A 16,598-nucleotide genomic window follows, 5' to 3' on the forward strand; every position below is an offset into this window, starting at 1 on the left:
CTGAGGAGAATTTTCTTTTGTATTTTTAATAAAACAATATTTTTAACTTTCACAAAAAGGATTGACCAAGAAATGTAAAACTCAGTACAGTCACTTGTGAATAGTAAGCACACCATTTGACACTGACTTCAGATTTTTATTTATTTATTTTTAAATATTGTGCTACCTTGCTGATGCTTTCTAGTGCATTAAGAAAGAAGAAAACAAAGGTGTAATTAAAATGCAATGGGACATATTCAAGCTTTACCATATCACTGATCAATCACACTGGCAATGCTTGCACTTCCACTACCTCTTTCTCTCCCATCAATATAAGTTATAACCCTTTTTATTTACTGACTATACACTCAGCTTCTTCAGTGCTGCAGTTGCACAACACATTACTATTTCTAGTATTTTAGGGCTTTCTCTCCCAATATCTATGACTGAGCTATGAACTGCGAATTTTTCTCACTATCTTAAATCAACCCAAAATAGCTGCTGATTTCCCTGCCTCAACTTTTATAAAAGCTATGATAGTCCCTCCTGATTGGCTGTACTACGTTATGTCATGTCCATAATGTAGTCATGTCAGCCTTATATGATTTGTGTAATCTTCTACAATTGTTTGCAAATGTTTTTGGTGATTTTTGTAAATCAAATTGGAAATTGTTCAAATTCTCCGGGACCTACAAATTCTATAAAATTGATTTGAATTCAATTCACAATGAATCATTTTTTTCATCTCTACATTGCACTACTACTCACTAAAGAACATTTTTATTTGTGCATACACTTAGGCGTAAAAAATAACAATCACTCCCCAGTTCCAGTGCTTCCTCTCTGCTGCTACTATGGGGTCTACAGTGGTGTCGTCATGACTACAGCGCACAGCGACCATTGCAACTATGCTTGTTATATCAACACTACAATTAGTGATTGACTGCAGTGGTCACATTTGGTGCAGTTGTGACATCACGGATGCAGCCTGTGAATAAAGACCATAGAATTTTTGGAGAGACAGCACTGGAACTCGGGAGGATGAATATTGATGTGTTTTTCATTTTTTATCTTGGCAAGCCTATACTCAAATAAAAAATATTTTAGACAAACTCTTTAATATCTTCATAATTGTAATGTATGTTTTATACGCAGGAAAATCTCTTTAAGGGTACATGCCCACGATGAGTTTTTCTCGCATTTTTGACGCAACGTATTTTCGATGCATCAAAAATGCTGCATTTTACATTACAAGCAAAGTAGAGGAGATTTATAGAAATCTGATGCCCTCTGTGCTTCTTTTTTATGCTGCGTAATCTCACCTGCGTTGAGTTTTACCATGTCAATTTCCCTTGCAGGTGCATTTAAGAGGCGGAAACGCACCAAAAACAAATGTAATCCGCACCTAATGATGTCAACATCAGGAAGATTCAAAAACAAAACAGCTTTATTTAAAGGATGACACACCAAACACAGACAAAAAACGTAGCATCAAAAACGCGATATAAAGGCAGCGTCAAAAATGCACACAAAAACGCAACTAAATTTAGGTGCGGAGATGGTGCAGAAATTCTGTAGCGTGAAAAACTCAACGGATACTGATCGTAGGAACGTAGCCTAAAACGACCTCTCAAAAATGCATTGAAAAACTATCTTTTAGAGAAGTGGTCCTCTGGAGGAAGAAGGCTATATACAAGGAGTATCAGGGTATATTCAGACTTAGTAGTTTTTGCCATGTGGCTGAGACTCATGCATTAAAAATGCATTTAGCTTGAATTGTGGAACAGCCATGTCAGAATATACTCAAAGGATATGAAAAATCTGCCATAGAAAATCTGGTCTTGATAAAAGGGTGGGCTTCTTATACAAGTGGACTTTTGAGAAAAAAAAAGTCTAACTCAGATGTTGCTAATATTTAATTAAAAAAGACAATTGTGTTAGTAACCTGTGTACAAAAGGAATTCCAATTAAATGGTACAATTCAGTCTCTCTGTCTAGTTGAGCATCTCATGCAATGTAGATAAACCAGCTCTCATCACTACTATAATCTTTCCTGCCAACAGCAATCTTATAATGTAAGGAGGGAATGAGCAACATTGCATGATACTGTCTTAGTGATTACTAATGATAATCTATTTGCTGTACAAGACCTGTGTGTCACTGGGATGATTGCAGCAATATGTCACTGTAACTTTAAGCAGAATGTGAGTATATGAAGCATATTGAGCCCTCCCCTCTGTGCTAAGCATTGGACTGCAGGCAGCTTGTCCATCAGGCAGGGGAACTGAGCGCCTGCAATAGAAGGAGGCAGCAGTCTGCAGCTCTCACTATCATCAATACAGCAGCAGATGTGGCTGGGACCTGAGCACCTTCCACAGCATGGAATGATCTGCAGCCCCCCAACTCCTGGATCTGCTCTGCTATGTGGAATGATGATTCAGAGCTGAACCTTACTATACTTTGTCAGGGGATTTACAACCAACACGTGTCTGCAGGCTACACACATGACATCCATGTGCATTGACTGATGCAGAGGTCTGAATCTCACTCTGCTTTCATTGAGATCAAGTGTCTGAGTTGACTTCTCAGGGATGGGGGTCATGGTTTACTGTTCCTCTGGATTAATGTGGCTTTAAATGAGCAATATCTGCTGTGTGACTTGGAGGAGATACTGAGTTGTCAAGGGGTGAAGACTTTATAACTGGATGCAAAAGTTACAAAGGCTGTGCAAGGAGGGAAATTAACCTAGTAATACACATTGCTGCCTCATGTTAAAGATCTGGAAAGGAACTATAAGCAAATGTGTGGGATCGCTGGAGTGTTAGCTCCCTCCATCCTGAGTTCAGTACATGGAAGATTTAGGTAAGATTCTATTTACAAACATTGGAACCAATTGTTTACATAACACTTCTGCACTGGCTTCCTATCCTCTGTGTCATGGACACTTACAAGTTTTACCTAGAATACCAGTCATATGTGTTCAATGGAAATGACACAAATTTAATTTAATATGAAGATTAGTCTCCTTCTTTTTACCATCTTGTTTGTATCTGCAAGCAGTGCTTTATTGTATCTCCCCCTTTTAAAAGCCTGCATGACCTTCTATTTGGTAAAGTAGGGGTTATTAGTTAAATTTGCTTGCACAATTTAAGCCCAAAAGTTTTCACAACGCTAACTGTGCTAACAAAACGATCAGCTACAATCCCCTGGAGAGGTATGAATTATTACAACCATTTATTGACGTCTTTAACAATTTTGGTTGAGCCTTGACAGTAATTGTGAAATAGATTTAGTAATCAGAGTTCGGAGCCATAAATCTGTGCGAGGCTCATTGAAAATACTGAACGTGGTGTTAAATTAGATGATCCAGCGCAAACCACCAAATCGTCTGCATTGTGGTCATGAACTGTTTCATGCATGGATTACACATTCACTTTATAATAGATTGGGTAGTGTCCTTAAATATGGTGATGGCTATATATAGTTTTATTTATATGGTAAATGGCCATATGCATAAACATCAGCTTAATGTGATGGCATTTTATATACAGTATTATGTTATCATCACCTGTGTTCATGTTTGTCATTACTGTGGAAAGTTTTTGACTCTTTGATTTTATTATGTGATCGTTAGATACAGTCTTGCTTGTGTTGGTAATAAAATAATAATACATTTCCACTTTAGTGTTATAAAAAAAAGTATTGATACTGTATATATTTATAGCACCGTCAATCTCCGTATCACTCTGTGTAGCACATTATTGGGGTAACACATTGCAACAAATATAAAAGACAATGTTATACAAACTGATGCGAGACCATTATTTGTCTATTATTCCCCAAGAGAAAAGATTGAGAACAGGCGATTTTTGCTTAAGACTTAATCACATGCACAAATTAATCAAATATTTTTATCTATGATCCTGCCTGAGTATGAAGGAATAGTTTATCCCCCTATGTACCAAATCACTTTTCAGATTATAAACACAATGGGAAATACTGTAAGTGGAAGAAGTTTGAGACAGTACGCAAAGAAACATGACACAGTCATGCAGTTTCTGTACTCTTGGTGCTTGGTGTGGCACAGTATTGTCCCTGTATGTGACAAACACCTCTAAAGCAGGATGTGCATTCATTTTGTGGAAAAAAAACTTTTCAGAGGTATAGTATGGGGCCATGGGTTAAATTTGTAATATGATTGTCTTCATGGGTATTATTACCGAGACCTTGCTTGTATGTGTCCATTCAAGTCTATGACACTGGGGAAATCCAAAGACAGGTGAGAACTATAATTTTGACTTTCTTTGTCTGTGTCATAGACTTGAATGGAGCAGCAAGGCGCATGCGCGACCTACATCTCCATTCAATTACTCCTGATTGGGAGGGCAGGGAAGAACCAGTTTAAAACAACAAGTTACTGAAGTTCAGTATTCCAGCAATCAATGGGAGTCCCAACAGTGGAATCCATCTGATCTAACAGTTATAATCTATACAGCAGTTAATAAATCTACAAGATTGGCATTTCCAACACCATTCCTAAACAAAGCCTGGTAAAATTTGTGCAATTTTTCACATCTACACTTAAATGTTATAAGGAGGTGTAGACTTGCACCAATTTTTTATCAATGTTAATCTGTTTTAGCCCATTAAAAATGCGCAGCTGATGATAAATTCCCATACTAATAGATGAAACTTAGATCTTTCCATCAGTAAAATAGAGCCAAGAACATTTAAGAGAGGTTGTCAGCACATCATTTCAAATTTAGTAAAACTAAGAAAATAAAACGGTAATCATGGTGGTCATTTATTTTAAGGATATATAACACGCAGAATGTTCTATTTGTTCTGGTTCTTGCGCATTTATATTTTATGAATGTGACCAGATTTGAGATTTTTTTTTTTTTCTTCAGAACGTACCCCAAAGGCTAATTTGCACTGCTATACAGAGACCCAACACGCTTGTCTCAAGACGTGAACTAATAGAACCACAGGCATATGTTATATTATTGGTTCTGAATATAGTTAGACTTTTTTTATCATGGTTTTGCCAAAATTTTACAAAACACACCAAAAACCACTATTTAGCTATAAAATATGAAGCAGCAAATTTTTTGTAACAAAATAATCCTTTCCGTTTAGAGACGAGTGAATCCAAAATGTTCGGGATTCAATTTACACAAATCCAGAGCAAAATGGCATCCATTTTTGCTTGAGTCTCTTGAGGGCCAGGACAGGGTTAAATTAATAAAATGCATTATAGAAATAATCCAGATTTGGCGCTTCCACCATAAAATTAATAGGGACTGTAACACAGCTGTCTGTGTGCTCCAAAAAACAGAACTGTTTATTTAAAAACCATGACATTAAAACACAACACGCTTAGGCTATGGATAGCCTTCATCGGGTGTCCCATCAACCAGACGAAGGCTATTCATAGCCGAAACTCGTTGTGTTTTAATGTCATAGTTTTTTAATAAACAGTTCCGGTTTTTGGAGCACACAGCTGTATTACGATCACTATTAATTCTATGGTGGAAGCGCCAAATCTCCTGGATTATTTCTATTGTCCAGCACCGTTGGAATGCCATTGGAGGAGGTTACACATTTCACCAGGCTGGCTGTAATCCGTATTCAGGACAACATATTGGTCTTATTCTAGAGTTGTGCCTCTATTATCTCTCACCTGATTCATAGAGCAACATTAATACTACGCTTAGATAGCGATTCTGTCTTTTCCCCTATCCCTAGGGAAATTCTTCTTTTAAAATGTATTATAGTCACCTGTCGTAGGCCCTCACCTGTCTAAGGGCTCATTCAGATTTCCGTGGATCTCGGTCCAATCACGGATCGCAATGCACGGACTGGCCACGGGTCTCCCTACCTGAGTATGACAATGTCATGGAAATATATGAAGCTGTTGTATTCCGGTTGGGAGACCAGGGGCTCGTTCCTGTATTGCGGTCTGTGATCGGACTGGGATCAACGGATGTCTCCATGAGCCCTTATGGTGATTCCAAAGCTCACTGGTACTCCGTGAATATCTTCTTCAGGCGCTTCCTATTTTGCACAGAAGCTGGAAGACCTCATTGCTGAAGTGGCAGCACCGGATGTACCAAAGACTAGCACAAATGACAGTGAAGCAGAGGCAGCATAAGACAGGTGAGGACCTAGGACAAATGAGTATAAAGCATTCTTCTTAAACCCCTTTCCTCCACTCATTTTACTATGCTCTGAGGTCTGGAGAGACAGCAGTGCGTAAAAAATTTATTTTTACTGCAATCGGGAGACTTTCAATTTAGACCGAATCAGCCATATGATTCAAGGGAATCTACCAGATACATATTCAGGAGATGCCCTTCTCACTAGTTCCATTCCTTTGATTAGGAACAAATGATCATAGCTGTATTTTAAGGCTTGAGAAAGGCCATATGAGGCCAAAATGTTGCTTTGTCTTCCAACTGTTGTGATTTATTTATTTTTTTTCAAATACTATGGAATAAAGATCTAACTTTTTAAAGCTCGTCCTGTGGTGCCTCGGGATTCTTGGATATTCCTTTTATTTGGAATGTTTTGACTTTGGGATGTACAGATTAGTTTAGTCTAGTTTTAGTTTGAGTACTCACATTTTTATACAACGTTCAGCTAAGCTCCTGAGGCATGCGCTGAACATATCTACAGGGCTCCATTTATCTGACAATTGCCAATCGAAATTCCTACTTCATTGATACACCTACTTTTTTTTTTTTATGTTTTTTTTTTTTTTTTAAGTAAAATTTTTATTGAAAAAAAACACTGCATCATATTTTCCATTTTCCAAAACGTAACAAAACCCTAAAAAGAAATACAATATTACTTAAGGCACTATCCATATAACATAATTGGAAAGTTGCATATTTTTTATGTGAACACTGAGTCAAGCCTATTGTCAAACTCAAAATACTAAATAACAGTATTTCCTATTTTTAGGCAAAGGAAAATTGACAGTCCCACCCCCCCCATCTTCCATTAGTATATGTTGCTGTTCAAAAGCCAAATGCAACCTCTATCAGTTTTCATTTAGATGCATCATAAAAGCGCTGAAAACATCTGTATTATCAGTTCTCTTACTAACATACTAAAAGGCAACCCTGGACTATCCAAACATTTTTCTAAAATTTGTGCAGTGCATTTCTTTTTTTATACATTGCTTTTTCAAGTCTTATTATATTATTTATTTTATTTTATTAATTCTGCAGTAGTAGGGGGACTGGAATCTACCCAGTGTAAGGCAAGTAATTTGCGAGCTTGAAATAAAATACAAAGCATACCTATCACTATTGGGGGACTCTAAGTCCATCTCCTTTTCTAGTATACCCAAAATACACACTCTTGGATCTAACAGAGGTAGACCCGTTCTATCAGAGATACCACCTCTTTCCAAAATACTCCAATTCTTGTGTATTAAATGGGCTTCATCCTTACCACAACTTAGACACAGTGAATTGGGCCTAATTCCAATTTTGTTGAGTAAACTAGGGGCTCCGTATACCCTATAAATTAGGTATAATTGAGAGAAATGCTGCTACTCGCTGTGACAACCTGGGCGTGGATTCCAGGATATTATGTTTTTTTTAAATTAAATAGGAATACAAAGTCTACTTTATTCTTTTTTTTTTTTTTTAAACCAATTATTTTTATTTAGGTTTCAAAAATTTACAGCAAACAGTTATCAATATACATATAACAATTCACATAACGTGTAGTAATACAGTCAAAACCCTCTCCCCCCTCCCGCCAATACTCCTTATGCCGGGCATACCTGGGAACATTGACAATCATATTACCGCTATCCATGCGGACCATATTTTCCCAAAAGTTCTCTCTCCATGCCTCCGCCTGTAAATGCTTTCCTCTAAATGCATTACCGTACGTGTCTGAGCAATAAATTCCCTCCTAGTGGGGGGTTCCGAATCTGTCCATTTTCGTGCTATTAGTTTGCGTGCCACATAGCGCGATTGCTATATCGCCACTTTGTAATGTTCTGAGACAGGTATTCCATCCACCTCCCCCAAAACACACAGCACCGGGTTTCTGTCAATTGTACATGTATAAGCCCTCTCAATTTTGTTAACAACGACCAACCAATAAGCCACTAGCCGCGGGCATGACCATAGCATGTGTAGCAGTCCGGCCTGGTCCGTGCCACATCTAGGGCAATTGGAATCTCCCCTCAAGCCCGCCTTGTACAGGCGCAGCGGTGTTTTGTATGTCCTATGTATTATGTATAATTGGGAGATCCGTGCCTGCTCGCTTAGAGAGATCTTCGGGACATATTCTAGAATTGCCTCCCATTGTTCTGTTGTGAGGGTACCCACCTCCCTTTCCCATTTACTCTTTGCAATGAAGTGATTTCCCCCCAGATAGGAGTGCAGTAGGTCATGATATAGGCTCGATATGACTCCCCTCGTCCCTCCCTTCATGCACACAGAGTCTAGTACAATGTCACCCTGAACCGTCATGGCTCCCAATCCACACTGTGCCCTCCAAGCATGTCGAAGCCTATAGTATTGAAATCCCCACACCAAAGGCAAATCAAATTCTTCTCTCAATTTCTCAAAGGTCTTCAGGTCCGTTCCACTCTGCAGCTGGCACACATATCTCACTCCTTGCGCCTTCCAATTGCCCATTTGACACAGCTTATTAAGTTCCGGCAGATGTTCATTGCCCAACACCGGTGAGTACTTAGTCAGCCCATCCACCCCCCTGATCTTTTTAATAGTGTCCCATACCTTCTGAGTCAAGCCTAAGGTAGGATATATTGCTCCCAATTTCTTAAAGGTACCATCCTCTAACGCCTGGACCAGTGGGCGTCTCCCCGACACATGTACCAGCACCCGGCAAGCTGCCCCTCCACAATCGGGTTCTCTCCATCCCCTGACATGCTGGCCCTGTACTGCCAAGAAATAGACCCAGGGATTGGGTGCGGCCAATCCTCCCTCCTCCTTCCCATTTTGCAGCGTTCCCAATTTAATCCTTGCCTGCCTCTTGCCCCATATCAAGGATCTGAAGATAGAATCAATACCCTGAAACCGTTTTTTTGGTAGCCATATCGGTGAGTTGTGCAAAACGTACATTAGTTGTGGCATAAGGACCATCTTAATCAGGTTAGTTCTACCCGTCACCGTCAAAGCCAATTGGCACCATGCGCCTATTTTCTTTTTAAATTTCTCTAGCAGAGGAACTAAATTCAGATCCGTGAATCGTGTCAATGGAAGCGCCACCCATATCCCAAGGTATTTAAATTGTGAAACCAGCTGGAGCTGCTTCCCCCTCTCATCTATCTCCTCCGCTTTTATTGGTCTATCTACAGCCATGACATAAGACTTGTGCCAGTTTATCTCCAGTCCCGAAATGCTCCCAAAGTGTTTAATTACATCCATCGTGCACCCCAATGTCTCTCCTGCATTTTCCAGAAATAACAGGATGTCATCGGCATACAGTGATATTTTTTCTTCCAGCCTCCCAAATTTAAATCCGACCACTCCTCTCTCAGCTCTTATTTTGGCCGCCAGGGGCTCCACTGCCACCGCAAACAATAGCGGGGACAGCGGGCACCCCTGCCTTGTGCCCCTATGTAAGTCAAACATCCCGGACCGTTCACCATTCACCTTAACTACCGCCCTTGGGGATGAGTACAATAACTTCACCCAGGCCATGAATGCGGGGCCAAATCCCATTATTTCCATGATTTTCCATAAATATTTCCATTCCACGCTATCAAATGCTTTTCTAGCGTCCAATGACATCACTATTCTCCCGCCACCATTATCAGCAGGCAGCTGCATATTAAGAAATAATCTTCTCAAGTTAACAGCCGTGGAGCGGTTGGGCATAAAGCCCGACTGGTCCTCGTGAATAACAGTATGCGCAACCCCGGTGAGTCGGGTGGCCAGGATCTTAGCGAGTACTTTGACATCCGTTGTCAACAACGATATGGGCCTATACGACTCCGCATCCATGGGGTCTTTCCCCTCCTTTGGCAGAACCACTATCACCGCTTCCTCCATTGATCTCGATAACGCCCCCTTCACCAAAGCCTCATCAAACACAGATTTCAATTTTGGAGCTAGCAGTTCCACCAGCTCCCTGTACACCTCTCCAGGTAGACCATCAGCACCCGGTGATTTGTTATTGGGCATAGACAGAATTGCACATTCCACCTCCTCCACACTCACAGGTTCATCCAACCTCATCCTATCTCCCTCAGACAATTTAGACAGTGAGATGCCTTCCAAAAATTCCTCTACGGCCCCCTCCGTGTCCCGTACTCTTGAATTGTACAGTGCCATGTAATATTCCTTGAAGACCTCCAATATGTCCTTTGTGTCTGTCAGAGTCGTCCCCGTTTGGTCTCTCAACCTGTACACCCTGGAAGACTCCCTCTGTGCCGCAGATATCACCGCCAACAAGTGACCCACTCTCTCTCCTTCCTCAAAGAATTGGGCTTGCTGAAATGCCCTTTTCCTCTCAGCTTGCATCATGTGCAGTTTATTAACTGCCTCCTGTGCTAATTTTAGTCTATTGTGAGCTACACTCGTTGGCGCCAAAATCATGTCTGCCTCTGCCCTTGTCAAGTCATCCTTTATTTGTTGATCTGCCAATTTAGTTTTGGTCTTACACCGTGAGATCTCACTTATAAAGAGTCCCCTCTTAAATGCCTTCATAGCCTCCCACACCACTGTGGCCTCAGCACTCCCTTCATTCACTTGGAAGAAGTGCTCTAGTTCTTTGGTTATGCCACCCATATCCACCACTTTAAGCCACGTCGGGTGAAGACGCCAACCTCCCCTCTGACCCTGAGCAAATCCCACTAGAAGCGTGACAACCATAGGACTATGATCCGATAGAGTCCTCTGTAGGTATTCCACCTCCCCAACCATCCCATCCATAGCAGTATCCCCAAAAGCCAGGTCTATCCTTGACAGTGTTCCGTGTGTAGCCGAGTGACACGAGAAGGTCCTCTTACCCTCATTTCGTACTCTCCACAGATCCACCAGCCCCAGCTCCCCCACGTAGGTGCCAAATGCAGTCATTCCGTCCCGTCCAGCTTCCATACCTGCCGGACGTACTTTATCCCAGTAATCATTCATGGTGTTGTTAACATCTCCCATAATCAACATCGGAGCCTCCCCCCATCTGGCCGTCAAGTCCATTACTGCTTGAAGTTCCTTTTTAGAATAAGGTGGAGGGATATATAAAGCCACTAAAATCATTTTGTGTCCATACAATCTGCACGCAATCCATACATACTGCCCTTCACTGTCTACTTGCACTGCCAGCTCTTCATAATGTGCGTTTTTGTCTATTAGGACTGACACCCCCCTGGAGTACGAGGAATAAGTGGAATGATATGTCTTTAACATCCCCCTCTCGATAGCCAGTGCCTAGTATCTCTAGTGAGATGGGTCTCCTGTAAGCACGCAATCATAGGATCACAAGATCTGATGTGATTCAGAACTGCTGCCCTCTTAATCCTGTCAGATATACCACGTACATTCCAACTTAAAATCCGAACCGTACGGTTACTCATTGTGCATTAGAAAAAACAATCCACCATCATCAAGTAACATCTTTCCATTTTGTTCCCCAGCATACCAGGTCAAACAGCATAAGCAACCCCATTTTCCCGCAAATCCAACCCATCCACCTCCCCCCCACCCCCTCCCCCCACCCTTCTCTTGTCACTCTCTTCCCAACGTGAGAGTGGGAGCTCAAAGAATCTGAGCAACATCGTAGTATACCGCATATCAACATGCGCCGTGTCCTCCTCCAGCATTGGCAGTCTCTCCACCACATAATCAATAGTATGCATAGTCCCGAACCATTAATCAAACAAATTAACTATAAAACTATAAAACGTAGATCCCAGCGGGGGTTTCTCCCCCTCCTCTGCGGTTTCGCAGAGCAATGCAGAGCCACAACCCTGTCCAGTGATCAGGATAGCAGGGTCGTGCATTCACCGTGCCGAGTCCTCAGCTTCTCTCAATTTGCTCCGGTTCCGCTCCAACCACGAGGTGGCCTCTACCAGTGACGGGAAAAAATTGACCTTTCCAAAGGCTTCCACTCTTAATTTGGCAGGATAAATTGTAGAGTATTTCACATTCAAAGAGCGGAGCTGTTTCTTCACTTCACCATACCGTAGCCGCAGCTTTTGCACCTCAGCCGAGTAATCCGGGTATATTTCAATGCGCTTGCCCTCCAGGGTAAGATCTGTCAATTTTCTGGCCTTACGTAAGATAGTGTCCCGGTCTCTGCAGTTCAGGATTCTGGCTAACATCGTACGAGGGCCCTCTCCAGGCACTGGGGGTCTCATGGGCACTCGATGGGCACGCTCCACAGCAAACACCCTCGACAGGATATTAGACCCAAACTTTCCCAGCAGCCAGGTTTCAACAAAGGTCGTGGGGTCAGCACCCTCAGCTCTTTCAGGGATGCCCACAATACGCAAATTGTTCCTGCGTGACCGGTTTTCCAGGTCATCGTTTTTGTTAGCCACTACCGTGATCCTCTGAGTGTGCTGTTGCTGCATCTTTTGCACTGAGGTTAAATGATCTTCTGTTACACCAACTCTGCCCTCCACCTCAGTCAATCTGGCTGTAACTTTCTGCATAGAAGCCTCAATGCCTCCCATGTCGGCTTTCAGACCGTTCACCTGCTTTGTCAGAGCAGTTAAAGCAGTCTTGCAGTATAAGACAGCCTGGAATACATCTCGCAGAGTCGGCTCTGCCTCATCTGAACTTTCAGCTGCCAGCACAGTGTCACCATCCCCCTCCTCCTGCTGTTCATTATGTAGCACAGGCACAGGCATCTCCTCACCATCTTCCTCCTCATCTCCATGCTTCTCACTGCCTTCACTTCCTTCTTCATCTGCCTTCATGCCCCTCGCATACCTGTGCAGCCGTGCTGAAGCCTCCAGCCTGCGTGCATAGGCTGTGTTCCTCCTTCCCGCCTCTTCCTCTGTCTCGGTGCCATCTTGGGCTGAGGCACTGCTGCAGGCCCCGGCATCCTTCTGCCTTTTGCGGCCCATGTTGGACTCTCTGAGTCTGGCAGAAGCTCGCCTCTGACTCCCGGGACCCTCAGACAGCAGTTCCTGATAAGGGATTTGGCTGGTTCGGGCTCTGTGCAGGATAACTGAAGCTAATGGTGGTGGAGAGGCACTGCCACCCGACCTCTCACATCAAGAGCTAGGCCACGCCCCCCCTACTTTATTCTTTACTATACAGAAACATCCCTTAAGTAAGGAATTTTTATGCTAGTATAGCAACTCACTCAGGAAAATAGGTAACAAATAGTGATGAGTGCAAGTGCTTGGTGCTCGGGTATGCACTGAGTATCGTGGGTGCTCGAGTGACCTGTTCGAGTCCCCACGGCCGCATATTTTGCAGCTGTTAGTCAGCCACAAAACATGCAGGGATTGCCTGTGTTTGTCAGGCAATCCCCCGCATGTTTTGTGTCTAACAGCCGCGATACATGTGGCTGTGGAGATGTTGAACATGTTATTCGACCACCCGGGATACTTGGTGCATACCTAACCACCCTAGGCAAACTTGAGTAACGAGCACTTGCACTCATCACTCGTTACACACTAAAAACTGCAAATGACCCTGCCGGTTCCTGTACAGACTAGAGATACTGACCAGCAGTCCATAAATATTCTGCGTAAGCAGAGATGGCCCTAACCACAGACTAGAATATGGCAGCTTAGACCTACGCTCCCTGACAGGTCGTTGAGCGCTTCATGTTCCTCCTAAAGAACAGGAGGGCAGAGCAGAGTGAATTACCTACAAAAGGGAGAGTGTGCTTAAAAAAGGAAAGATTCCAGAGTGAGTAAATTGAACCATAAAGTTCGTACTACTGGATTATATGCTGCCTACTTCCTAAAAGAAACAGAAGGAAGATGCAAAGTAAAGAACAGAAACCGCATGGAGAATAAACTCTAGCTGGATTTTCACTGACTTGCTTTAAGCCATAGCAGAATGACTGAACATCCAAAAGAAATGATCACCAGCAAGAAATGCCAGCAGGGGGACAGAATATAAAGCCGCACCCGAAAGGTGATAGGGCAGACAAATGAAAACACCTGTTTTATGATGATCAGATTGCAGCCAGAATAGCAGAACCTAAACACCCAGAGTAAAGGTGTGTCTGCTGTGGCTCAGCGGACACAAAAGCCGACCACAAAACACAATCTCAAGGGTTCAAACCCAGGCGCATGAGAGGTATACAGCATTGTAGCATCTTTTTTATTTGCAATTGCTTGCCTACACAGTGGCATAACTAGAGCCTTCTATTGGAGGTATATGCTGGGAAATACTCCTAACATATACCGCTCATGAAAGGCCCAAATGTATTGCGAATAGAGCCTAATATGTGTTTAAGGAGCTGGAATGGAGTATTCACCTGAGCTTCACTCCTCTCTACCATCAATTCCCTGTCCTTATGTTCTGGGGCTGGGTGTGCCGTTTATTACTAGGCTTCTACCTGCCAAGATTTATTTTCCTAATAGCATTGATCAATTGAAGCATATCTAGTTTTCCTCTCCTTTGGACATAATCCATTTAGTGTTATTTATTGTATTTTGACATCTGTGTTTCATTTTTATGGCCTCCCTGTGAAGGATGCTGTTTTTGCTTGAGACTGCTGACATTTTAACTTCCTTGCGCACACTGCTGCTGTGATTTAAGAATGTTACGAGGTGCACAACACTAAAGTAAATCAAACTTTATCCAGGCACTAAGACAAGGAGTCATTTTATCCAAGTCTCCATTGTTGGCCTATTCTGCGAATTTGTTATCAGGCAAAAAAATGCAATTACTTGTGGCTCAATCAGTTCTGCTAAAGTTTTGCACTCCATGTAACGTTATACAGCAAGATGTCAAATATAAATTTTGCTGGCTTATAATGGCAAAATATTGTAGATATGCAGTGTAAGGGTATTTTCCCATGTGGTGTAACAGCACGGAATTTCAGCAGCAGTGAAATGTACAGTGATAAATGCTATAGTGGATTTCGTTGTGGAAAAGGTGTGGATTTCACGTACATCTAACCCAATGCATTGCAAGGAGGCAAATGCTCAATGACGTCTGCAGCATAAATTGACATGTCACTAATTTTGTATATGCAAAACAGTTCAATTTCCACAGTGGAAAATGTTTCCAAAGTATTGGAACGAGATTTGGTTAAATTTTTTTCAGATAGCTGATACTGAAATATGCAAAGTCTTTTCCATGGGTGAATCCGCTATGAGCAATATCTGTCCAATATAGATCAAGGGCAGACATACCACATGTATAGCCAGTTCAGCCAGGGGTGTACATAGAAATCATGGGGCCCCATAGCAAAAGTCTGAATGGGGCCCCCACCCCCTAAAACTGTGCAGCCAGAATATTTAACCCCCCCCTTCCCCATGTAATGTGCAAACCGTGCAGCCACAATATTTACCCCTGTATCCCCGGTAATGTGAAAACTGTGCAGCCAGAAATAATATTTACTCCTCCCCCCTGTAATGTGCAAACTGTGCAGCTACAATATTCAGCTCCTTCCCCCTCTAATGTGCAAACTGTGCAGCCACAATATTCACCCCCCCTCTAATGTGCAAACTGCAGCCAGCCAGAAATAATATTTAACCCCCCCCCCCCTTCCAAGTAGCTGGATCAGACTTTTCTGGACCACAAACAAAGTAGAAGTGGCAATGGGACACATTAAAAAAAATTAAGTTAAATTTACTACCACCGCCGGGCCTGGCTCACCGTCTTGCATTTCCTCTCCACACAGGCAGTTCTCACGTTCTTCACATGTGCTGCAAATGACTTCCGGCTTCTGGGCCCTGCGTACAGCTGCTCTCTGGCTGGAAAGCTACGTCAGCAAGGAGGCGTGGCGGCACTGACATTTTATTAAAGACTCCCACACCAAGCAGCCGCCGGACCGCATCAGGCCCCCTCACCCATCGGGCCCCATAGCAGTTGCATGGCCTGCTACCATTGGCTGTATGCCACTGAGTTCAGCCGTACTGGGGCCCGTTAGGGAGGGGAATCTGTTGCACTGCAAATATTTCATTTGGGACACAGATGTGATCATTGTCTCTGACTCTGGGTATATCTCCTCCAACTTGACATTTTATGGCCCCTCAATAGATGCCTTTATAATTAATTATATGCTTTTCTTTAAGTGTGTTCTTTCCCAGGGTTTAATCTCATTTCTTTACAGGCATATTGTACTGGTACATAGAGACATATCAGTATATTTCATTCCATCTCTATATACAGTACAGACCAAAAGTTTGGACACACCTTCTCATTTAAAGATTTGTCTGTATTTTCATGACTATGAAAATTGTACATTCACACTGAAGGCATCAAAACTATGAATTAACACATGTGGAATTATATACTTAACAAAAAAGTGTGAAAAAGCTGAAAATATGTCTTATATTCTAGGTTCTTCAAAGTAGCCACCTTTTGCTTTGAAGACTGCTTTGCTCACTCTTGGCATTCTCTTGATGAGCTTCAAGAGGTTGTCACCGGAAATGGTCTTCCAACAATCTTGAAGGAGTTCCCAGAGATGCTTAGCACTTGTGGCCC

At 42.4% G+C, this 16,598-nt stretch overlaps 1 protein-coding gene across 1 annotated transcript in view; it reads left to right on the forward strand.

The window, feature by feature from the left end:
* Nucleotides 1-2,204: 2,204 nt before the first annotated feature.
* The window catches only part of IL1RAPL2 (interleukin 1 receptor accessory protein like 2), a 1,202,487-nt gene continuing 1,188,093 nt past the window's right edge, over nucleotides 2,205-16,598 (forward strand). The window contains exon 1 of the mRNA XM_073637906.1: nucleotides 2,205-2,841. The gene's annotated coding sequence lies outside the window, so the exon portion shown is untranslated. The remainder of the gene's footprint in view (nucleotides 2,842-16,598) is intronic.

The sequence above is a fragment of the Phyllobates terribilis genome, unplaced genomic scaffold (genome assembly GCF_046119375.1).
Source record: "Phyllobates terribilis strain yellow unplaced genomic scaffold, ASM4611937v1 Scaffold_7__3_contigs__length_470593459, whole genome shotgun sequence".
NCBI classification, from domain to species: domain Eukaryota; kingdom Metazoa; phylum Chordata; class Amphibia; order Anura; family Dendrobatidae; genus Phyllobates; species Phyllobates terribilis.